Below are 11,757 nucleotides of genomic sequence, written 5' to 3'. Positions count from 1 at the left end.
CCAAGTTAAATGCTTTATTAAATACATACTTGTACCAAATATGTAAAAATTCTTAAAATAAATTTTAATAAACATATAATTATGCACTAAAGTCTCTAAGAAGTGATTAAGAAATGCATTGAAATTAGGAATCCCGTTAAGGACTTATCTATTTTACACCATAACAATGGAGTGATCTGAATTGTTGCTGTTGTTAGGTGCTGTTAAGTTCATTCTGACTCATAGTGACCCCATGTACAACAGAACAAAACACTGCCCTGTCCAGCACTATCCTTAAAATCATTGCTATGTTTGAACCCATTGTTGCAGCTACTGTGTCATTCCATCTCGTTGAGGGTCTTCCTCTTTTCTGTTTTCCCTCTACTTTACCAAGCTTGGAGCCCTGGTGGTGCAGTGGTTAAGAGCTATGGCTGCTAACCAAAAGGTCAGCAGTTCAAACCCACCAGATGCTCCTTGGAAACCCTATGCAGCAGTTCTACTCTGTCCTCTAGGGTCATTAAGAGTAGTAATTGGCTCGACGGCAAAGGGTTTGGTTTTTTGGTTTTTACCAAGCACCATGTCCTACTCCAGGGACCAGTCCCTTCAGATAACATGCCCAAAATATGTGGGATGAAGTCTTGTCATCTTCATTTCTAAGCAGCATTCTGGCTGTACTTCTTCCAAGCCAGATTTGTTTGTTCTTCTGGCAGTCCATGGTATATTCAATATTCTTCGCCAACACCATAATTCAAAGGCATCAACTCTTCTTTGGTCTTCCTTATTCATTGTCCAGCTTTTGCATGCATATGAGGCCATTGAAAATACCATGGCTTGGGTCAGGCGCACCTTAGTCCTCAAAGCGCCATCGTTGCTTTTCAACACATTAAAGAGGTCTTTTACAGCAGATTTGCCCAATGCAGGATGTTGTTTGATTTCTTGACTGCTGCTTCCATGGGTGTTGATTTTTGATCCAAATAGAATGAAATCCTTGACAACTTCAATATTTTCTCAGTTTATCATGATGTTGCTTATTGGTCCAGTTGTGAGAATTCTTGTTTTCTTTATGTTATGGTGTAATCCATACTGAAGGCTGTGGTCTTTGATCTTCATCAGTAAGTGCTTCAAGTCCTCTTCACTTTCAGCAAGCAAGGTTGCATTATCTGCATATCTCAGGTTGTTAATGAGTGTTCCTCCAATCCTGACACCATGTTCTTCTTCATATAGTCCAGCTTCTTGGATTATTTGCTCAGCATACAGATTGAATAAGTGTTTAAAGGATACAACCCTGACACACACATTTCCTGATTTTAAACCATGTAGTATCCCCTTGTTCTGTTCAACAGCTGCCTCTTTTCCTGAAAAAGAAAAGCCAAAGAGTGAAATTTAAATGTATTCAACATTATTCACTGGAAAATGTGCCTTCATCAAATGACATGAGCACTTTGTCTCTGTGTAGCATGAGGTTGCTGTTACGACCTCATACAAGGACCCCAGTACCTCTCTGACCACATCTCCCTGGCTCCAATCACATTGGCTTTCTGATGTCTTTCAAAAACTCTAAACATGCTGCCACCTCCGGTACCCTTGCCATTTACTGTTCCTGGAACACTCCAGATTTCTGCACAACTGACCCCTTCATTTCCTTCAGGTCTCTGATTAAATTTTTTTGTATCAGTGAAGCCTTTCCCAGTCACCCAACCCCATTCCATTTTGGCACATCTATCACTCTTACCATGTTTTTTTCCATTTCCATAAGACCTCTCACCCCAGACATACTAAACAATTACTTGTTTATCATCTCTCTTCTTTTACTATATAAAAACAGGACTGTTTTGTTCACAGATACATCTCTAGAACCTAAAACAAAATTGGGCACATAGCAGTCAGTCAGTAGATATTTGTGAAATGTATAAATAAATGAATCAATGATCTATGGGCTAGATTTCCTTCTGGTTTAAGTATGAGGTATAACTGTACATGTTTTTTAAGCAAGTGGTTAGATTCATTTTACAGTGGCAACGCACCTTGTAACTATTTGTGTTTCCATCTTAGAACCCAATTTGCTACAAATCTCAGAACCACATTAGTTGCCTACTATGTATAAGATTTCAAGGCCAACATATTGTGTTCTACATAACTATTGGCTCCAACCTTATCTGCCCATAACCTCATTCTCTTATCAATTTTTCACTTATCTTTTTGTGTCATATATATTGTTGTAAGTCATCTTAAACCTTTCTGGAATAGGGAGGAGAAAAATGCAATAAACCCTGGGGTGTTTTTTAATATATATTTTTATTGTTGTTGAGAATATACACGGCAAAACATACCAATTCAAGTTTCTACATGTACAATTCAGTGATATTAATTCCATTCTTCGAGTTGTGCAACCGATCTTACCCTCCTTTCTGAGTTGTTCCTCCTCCATTAACATAAACTCACTGCCCCCAAGGCTCCTTTCTAATCTTTCAAGTTGCTCTTGTCAATTTGATCCCATATAGTTCTTAAAAGAACATAATGGTCAAGGCAGACATTCTTTACTAGCTGAGCTAAACTATTTATTTGGTTTAAAGAAGACTTCAGGGGATATTTTTGGTTTAAGGTTTAAAGATTTTCTCAGGGCAATAGTTTTGGGGGTTCATCTAGCCTCCATGGCTCCAGAATGTCCGGATTCCATGAGATTTTGAAATTACATGCTGCATTTTCCTCCTTTTGAGCAGGATTCTTCTTTAGAATCTCTGATCAAAATGTTCAGTAACTGTAGCCAGACACCATCCAGTTCTTCTCGTCTCCTGGCAAAGGAGGCAGTTGTTCATGGAGACAACTAGCCACACATTCCATTTTCTCCTCCTATTCCTGACTCTCCTTCTTCCTCTGTTGCTCCAGGTAAATAGAGACCAATTGTTGTGCCTTGGATGGCTGCTTGCAAGCTTTTAAGATCCTCTGTGGTGTTTGAAAATTTAGATTATTAACATGTCATTTCTAACAAATCATATTTGTAAACATACTACTAAACAACCCTTTTTGAACTGACAAAAAGCAAAGTTTATGAATGAGCAAAGGTGAGGACCAGATCCTGGTTTCATCATGAGCCCACCATACAAAGGACAGCAGGAAGAGCCAGCCCATCCTTTTGTAGGCCCTTCTTTTTGCCCGCAAAAAGGAGTGTAAAGAGAAAAGCATGTGTATTAAAGTCAGAGAGACCATGACTGAAAGCCAGATCCTGCTCTTACCAGGTTGTGCTTTGGAATTGTGGTTCTGCTCCCCTAGCCCATTTCCTCTCTGCAGGTACAGTTCCTACTTTCCCAGCCCCTTTACTTGTAGGCACAGCCTTGTGACTAACTCTTGCCCTTGGAACGTAAGCATTAATGATGTCACTTCTGGTCTGAGGCCAAATTGCTCTCTCATATCCCTACCTACTGGCTGGATGACACCAGAACAAGCTGAAACCAGGTATTAAAAGGTGACAGAGCCACAGCACGGAAGGTGACTTGATTCCTAAGTATTAAGCACCAGGAGGAGAGGTGCCAGAAGAGTCACCCAACCAGGCATGTCCAAGAAGAAAATACGTAGTGTGTGAAATCACTTGTATTCAAGGTTGGTCGTTACAACAGGTAGCATTAATTACTCTGTGAAATGCAGGCATATTAAGTAATTTTACAGAGTTGTTGTTTTCCACACCGGTAAAATGCAAATGGTACATTCTGCAGTAAGGTAAAAGATAATGTATTTCTAGTGTTTGGTACTTACGAGGTTACCTTAGTGAGATTTAGCTAAAATTGGAAGAAAATACAAAGGTTTGCTTGTATTTTAGTCTTGAAATATATGACAGTAAACTGTACTAAAATGTGATATCCTAGGGTGACAATGACAGTCCCTGGGATTGTCTGTCAGGAGGCGATGGGTCATGTATAGAAGATGCCGTACTCTGAGGAAAGAATGGCAACTACATGAAATGCAGGGGTTGATAACTTGTCAGACGCATTTGTTTCCGCGTATTTAATTTAAATCAATTCATGATATCAAGGTAGTTTATTTTATAAAATCAACATGATGAAATAGTATAATCTTCTCAGTTCTTAGAAATAAGAGGGGGAGTAATAATTAAAATCACTTGTCCTACATAGAGGCCTACTGTTCCTCATGTGTCAAAATACTTAAAAGAGTTGTCACATTTTAAATATTACTGAGTTTTCCTCTTATACAAAGGCCATCTCCTACATTTGCTATCTTTTCTATGACAAGGGACTCGCAAGAGTATGCTACCTAGCACATAGTTCTGATAAAATGAACACCTTCAAGGTAAAAGAGATGTTTTCACAATGGAGTAAACATGAAACTTAAAAAAAAAACTCTTTTGATGCGGTTTGAAAATGGGTTTTTTGAAATATACCATTGTGTTTTTGTTGCTGAAATGATAAAATTGTCACCTATGAATTCTCTCATGCCTACGTAATTACAAAAGTTTATAAAATCTTTAAAAATTATCTAAACGAATAACCAAAAGCCAAACCCAACCTGTTGCCTTTGAGTTGATGCCGACTCACAGTGACCCATGGAAGAGGGCAGAACTGCCCCATAGGGTTTCCAAGTCTGAACTCTTTATGGAAGCAGACTGCCACATCTTTCTCCCGCAGAGTGGCTGGTGAGTGTGAACCGCCAAACTTTTGGTTAACAGCCAAGGGCTGCGCCACCAGGGCTCCTCATCTAAATGAATGGTTTCCATTTATTTTTGAAAGCAATTGTTATGTAATAACTTCTAATTAATTTACATAAGTGTTTTGATACCAGGATAGATGGAAATTTTCCATGCAAATTTCAATAAAAAACATTTAAATAATTGGTGGATGGGATTGAAATATATGTGTCCCAATTTTGTTAGAGTCAAAATGCTTTCCTTCCATTTGCATCTGGGTATCTTTGCGGTAGGAGCTCCAGTGGGGCAAACGGTTAAGTAATGCTCCACTGCTAACAGGAAGGTTGGCGATTCCGACCCACTTGACACTCTGAGAAAAAAGACTCAGAGATCTGCTTTCAGAAAGATTACAGCCAAGAAAACCCTATTGGGCAGTTCTACTCTGTCACATGGAGTTGCTATGAGTTGTAATTGACCGGACAGCACACAACAGTTTTTGAGGTATATTTTTTTCAGCTATTACAGTCATTGAAATCAAGTATTGAACTAAAGAAGCAGACTTTCAAATCATGTATCAGAAAGTATTAAACCAACACTTTTACAAATAAAACATTTTAAATCATTTAAAATATTTTAGCAAGAAGTTACATTAATAAACATTTTCTGAAAATACTTCATCTTTTACCTTTTCTTTTTTCATGTTTTATAACATATACTGAGTATCATAGTATGTATATGGAGTTTATGTATTAAAAACATGCATGTATTAGGGGTTCGTACTCACTTCTATTGATTGGAATGATCAAAAGAACTGAGAGAAATATTCTCAATGGTAACTATATTATCTGGTATTTAAACAATTTTTGGGGGGCCCACCACAACAAGACAGTCTGTGAGAACAACTATGCAACTGAGCCTTCTTCTACTTCTTTATTAACTTCAGAGAGTTTATGCCCGGGAGTTTATAGTAGGGAGAAAAAAAACAAACTCCCTAGCCACTCTAAGCTATAGGTATAGAAACTGGGGTGCAGTGAGGGATGAAACTGGGAAGGAAAGTGCAAAATAAAAGCATCCAGAAACAGCTCTTCCCAAGATTACTGTTCTTATCTAAAGCTTTCCAAATACAGTCACACTAATACAGGAAAGCAATATTGACATCATTAACACCTACTATCCTGTGTGGTGCAAACAATTCATGTGCTCAGATGCTAACCAAAAAGTTGCTGGTTTAAGTTCACCCAGAGGCACCTTGCAAGAAAGGCCTGGCAATCTACTTCTCAAAAACCAGCCATTGAAAACCTTATGGAGCACATTTCTACTCTGACACACATGGGGCCACCATGAGTTGGAACTCACTCAATGATAACTTCTTTTTTTTTTTTTTAAAGCCTCAGTACCCAGCAATTGCTGCTTGTTGGGGATGAGGGGAATGATGAACACCTGCCTCAGCAGTGATTTAGCCTTATAGGGAATGTCTAAGAAGAAAGAGGAGGAGGGGGAGAATTAAGCAGCAGAAAAGTAGGGGGCAAAGAACTGAAAAGTTCAGAGTCTGTCAAGAAAATGATTTCAGTAATTCTTAGCCATTACTAGTACACATTACTTTCATAACTTCAGGATTATGTCAAATCACAGTTATTGAAAAAGGGTGAGTATCACAGTTTAAATACACTTTGCTAAACAGATACTAAGCCAGCAAGGTGTTTGATCCTTATGCAGTTTGCTCCTTATCTATTCCCATTCATTGTACTTGACTTACAATGCTGTTGCCACACACTTGAAACACTCTACACTAGCTGTTGCCTCCACTAACCTCGCCTGCACCATTATATACAGGTATCGACAAATCCCAGCCTAGGAATATAATTGCTACAGTCATACACACAAAGACAATGGCACATCGGAGTTGAGGGAGGAGTGGGGATATTTCTGAAATGACTTCACCCTGACTCCCAGGTGAAAACCACTGACCCATAAACCACTCCCCTTTTTTTTTTTCAGGCAAAGATGTAGATACCTTGATGTTGAGGGAGTGGCCTGAGGTTAAAGATTGTGAGAGCTCTGGATCTACGACTTCTGATCCAGGCTTGTCCTCTCTCTAGCCTCCCTTTCTGTGGCCTTGAACCTCATAATGAATTTGGCTGACCTAGATCTGCATCTTATTTCCTAAATGACAACAAAAGCTACTAGACAGGATTGTGGTGAAGGTCTAGAACATGCTGGTACTTAATCTTTCACTTACGCAAGAAACTTTAAAGATAAAATGACGTTCATAAAATAATCATACCACATTTCTGGAAGTTTTTTTTCCACAAAATTTTTGTAATCTTTCATTTTGCCCTACCCGATTTCTTAAATGTTTGAAGGAGTTAGGTTACGTTAAGTCTATATGAGTCCAACAAGGCAAGTTTCAAAGTGGAGGAGATGCTAAGATTGTGCCCTTATTTTCACCCAGGCTGGCTCACACTAGGTCTTTTGACAAACCCAGTCTGCGTGTGGTCCAAGATTTCCTTTGTAACCCCCAAAACTCGGCAGTATCAAGTTAATGGAGAAGAGATCGCTAGGCCTAGATAGTTATATGGCCTTTCTATTGGTATAAGGATAACAACAATATTATCAGCCAACAGGATCTAGCTGACATTTACCAAACACTCCACTAAACAAGAGAATTGTTTTCAGAGCCCACAGAACATTCACCAAGACAGACCGTATCCTGTGCCATAAACCAAAACAAAACAACACATTTAAAAGAACTGAAATCATACAGTATAGGTTCTCTGACCACACTGGAATAAAAATATAAATCAATGCCACAAAGATAACAGAAAATCCATCATCAAAGAGGAAGTCTCAAGAGAAATTAAAAAAAAACAAAACCTGAATGAAAATGGAAATATAACATTAAAATTTACGGGGCACAGCTAAAGCAGTGTTGAGAGGCAAATTTATAGCACTAAATGCTTATACTAGAAATGAGAAAAAGTCTCAAATCAATAATCTAACCATAAAAAGAAGAGCAAAATAAACCCAAAGAAAGCAGAAGGAAAGAAATAACAAAGAACAGAAATCAAAGAAATAAAAACCAGGAAACCACAGATAAAAATCAGTGAAACAAAAGGCTTGTTCTTTAACTCAATCAATAACACTGACAAACCTCTAGCAAGACCGATTAAAAAAAATGAGAGAGAAGACACAAACTCCAAATATCAGGAATGAAACAGGGGATACCACGACCAGTCCCCGAGAAATAAAAAGGAGAATAAATGAATAACTGAACAACTCTACACACATACATTTGATAACTGAAATGGACCATTCCTGGAAGAGCACAAACTACCAAAACTCATCCCATATGAAATCTATAATTTGGATAGTATTATAACTATTAAAGAAATTAAATTCACAATTTAAAAATTCTGAGCAAGGACATTCCTAGGCTCAAATGGTTTTACTGGAGAATGCTATCGAATGTTTAAAGAATACTACCTTCTACATAATCTCCTCCAGAAAATAAAAGAGGAAAAAACAGTTCCCAACTTATTTTATGAGGCCAGCTTTACCCTGGTACCAAAACCAGAAGAAGACAGTACAAAGAAAGAAAACTACATACCAATATCCTTCTTTGCTAGAAGACTCAATAAACATGTCAATTCTCCCCAAATTCCTCTATAGGTTAATGCAATTCCTATCAAAATCCCAGAAAGTTTTCTTTTTTTCAGAAACAGACAAGCTCATTTGAAAAGGTATATGAAAAGGCAAAGATACTACCCATTGCCATCAAGTTGATTCTCACAGTGACCCTATAGGAAGGACAGAGTAGAACTGCCCCATAGGGTTTCCAAGGCTGTAATCTTTACACAAGCAGACTGCCACATCTTTCTCCTACAGCGAGGCTGGTGGGTTAGAACCACCACCTTTCGGTTAGCAGCCAAGCACTTTAACCACTGCACCACCAGGGCTCCTTAAACTTACTACAGTAGCTAAAATAATTTTGAAAAAGAAAGTCGGAAGAATCACTCTGTGTGACTTCAAGATTTACAGTAATCAAGACAACATGTTATTGGTAGAGAGAGAGATACACTAGACCAATAGAATGGAACAGAGACCCCAGAAATAGATCCACACAAGGATAGCCAACTGTGTTTTGGCAAAGGTACAAAAGCAATTGAACTGAGTAACGATAATCTTTTCCACAAATGGTGCTGAGACAACTGGACACCCATCAGCAAAAAAAAAAAAAAAAAAAACCTCAATCTAAAACTCATTATCTTAAACAAAAATTAAGTAAGAAGAAAACAGATCTAGACTAGACATGGCAGAGCGTTCTCAGACTCGACATTAAAAGCACACTCAGTTTACCGATTTTTTTATGCATATCATCAAAACTAACAATTCTTCCCTGTAAAAGGTCCTGTTAAGATGAAAACACAAGCTACAATCTTGAAGAAAATATTTACAAACCGCATATCTGATGAAGGAATCATATCTAAATTATAGAAAGAACTCTCAAAACAGTAAAAATCAACTAGACAATTGCTGAAAGATACGAACAGACATTTCACCAAAGAGGATAAACAAATGGCAAATAAGCACATGAAAATATTTTCAACATCATTAGCCATCAGGGAAACACAAATGGAAACCACAATAAGACATTACTAGATGCATACTAGAACAGCTAAAATAAAAAATCTTGACACTATCAAATAATGGCAAGGTGTGGAGAAACTGGATCCCTCCTACATTGTTGGTAGAGCTATAAGATAACATAGCCAATCTGGAAAATGGGAGTTTCTTTAAAAAGAATTAAGGAAAACATACATACATGATTATTGCCAACATTTTTATTGCTCAGGAAGTCTTGTTTCCAACTGATAGAAGGGACTTTTTTTAAAAAACCAGCGGTGCAAGGTCCATTATAGCTTTCCACGCCCATGCTGAAAGCTAGATGATTTGCGGGCCGACTCATCAGTCACCCTGGGAATCATCAAACAGCTGATGAAGTCTTGCCATCGCCACTGCCAAGATCACTTGGTTTGCAGAGACTTACAGGATCAGCTTCTGTTTCCGTTCTAGATGTTTTCCTATTAAAATAAGACATTTATGCCATAATATACGGAAATCACTTCTATGAAGTGATTAAGATAATTTTCTTTTCAACTGATTTTACACCTAAACCAAGTGCTAGCTCCCAAAAGCTCCAATGTGTGTCAGTTCAAAGATTTAAAGAATTGTATTACTTTAAGATGTCAAACATTTTTCTACATACCTTTTTCTACATATATTTATTCACTCCATTAAGAACAAAAGCACTTTCATCTTTGACTGTGCTCTGACCCAGGTACCCTATGTCTCTTGATCAAGCAGTTTAAATCCCTGACTCTCTAGTGTCGAATAATCTAAGCCCATCTTCATCTGACATCCAATTTGTTTTCTTTGTCCTGTACCAGTGTGTTTTAGGGTTATGCTGATACCCACTACCAAAGTTAAATGTATTTTTCCAACTCTGCAATCACTGTTTCAAAATTTTCTCTAGAAATAGAATAACCCTGAAATAGGTAGCATTTAGGGGTAAAGGTGTTGGAATTACACAAGATAAACAATTTAAAAAAAAAAAAATCCCGCTTAATTTCCGTGAACAGAAGAGAGGCCCAATGAGGATGTAGCGATACAAAGGAATGTTATGCAGCCAGGAAAAATGAGGAGGGCTCTACGCAGCACGGACAATGGAACGATAGTAGTAAAGATATTAGGTGAAAAACATTCTCAATGCCAAAAAGTATATATCACATTTTAAAAACATATAAGTATGTTGGAAACGTCTCTGTAATAAAATCATTTTAAAATAAGCAGAAAAGAGAGGGGAAAATTAAAAAACAGGACTGGCTGGGCAGCCCAGTAAAGTTATCCACAGAATTTTAAAAAGTTATGCCTAATAAATGTTTTTATTAACATTAGCAACCTCTTCCATCTTCCCAACGTTTCTTCAGTTTGCCAAGCACACACACATGCAATCAAGTGTGTAAAAACTCAAATGCACAAAACATCTAAAATGAATATATTGTTTAAAAAAAAAAAAAAAGACATGCTAATTGGTGACCTTGAGGAAATCCAGATTGGGATGCAAGACTTTTGTCATTGAATATTTTTTGCACCTTTTGAATAGTTTCGCCTTGTGTACCTTATCAATTTTTAATGACTTTTTTTTTAAAGTCACAAACAATCCATTCTCACCTATTTGCCCTTCTGTAAACAGGCCAAGTATGCTCCCTGCATACTGGACCTCTGTATCTGCTCCCTTTGCCTAGAATTCCGCTAGATATTCAAATGGTTAAATGCTCCCTCACTTCAAAACTCCATGTATATATTATCATATAAAGGGAGAGACCTTCCCTATCTAAAATAGACACCACTTCCCCTGCAATTATACCACCATCTACCCTCTCACCATCTAACATTACAAGGTATATCTGTTTACAAATTTGTATATTCTCTATACTCACCCACTAAAATACAAGCTCACTTAAACCAGGATCTTTTGTTGGTTTTGTTTCTCCTAGTCACTAGAATAGTGCCTAGCACAAACCTAGGCTCGATATATACTTGATTTAAGGAATGAACAGAACGGAAGTTACAATACATCTGAGAAGTAACTATGCAGCATGCATGGACATTTACTGCAGTGTTTCTCAACTTGAGGACACCATCATTTCCCTGGGGGAAAGGAAAAATTTGTAGTATAGTTGGAAAAAGCTCCCCTACCTCTTTTCAGACAGACATACAGATAGACATACAACACGGCAGCTGGTGTTGAAAAACTAGGGTTGACCATGAAAAAGTTCACACACAAAATGTAACAATCTTTGTTGGTTACCAGCGATGGGAAGGGTTGGGGAAAATACTAAATAGGCAATAGATAAGTGGTATCTTGGGTGAAGGTTGAGACAGTACACAATACAGGGGAAACTAGCACAACTTGTACAAGGAAAGGTCATGGAAGCCCCAAAGACATATCCAAACTCCCTGGGGGACTGAATTGCTGGGCGGAGGGCTGTGGGGACCATGGTCTCGGGCAACATCTAGCTCAATTGGCATAACACAGTTTATAAAGACAATGTTCTACATTCTACCTTGGTGAGTAGTGT

This window comes from Trichechus manatus, unplaced genomic scaffold (assembly GCF_000243295.1).
Source record: "Trichechus manatus latirostris isolate Lorelei unplaced genomic scaffold, TriManLat1.0 scaffold00415, whole genome shotgun sequence".
NCBI lineage: Eukaryota > Metazoa > Chordata > Mammalia > Sirenia > Trichechidae > Trichechus > Trichechus manatus.
This window is presented reverse-complemented; position numbering follows the sequence as displayed.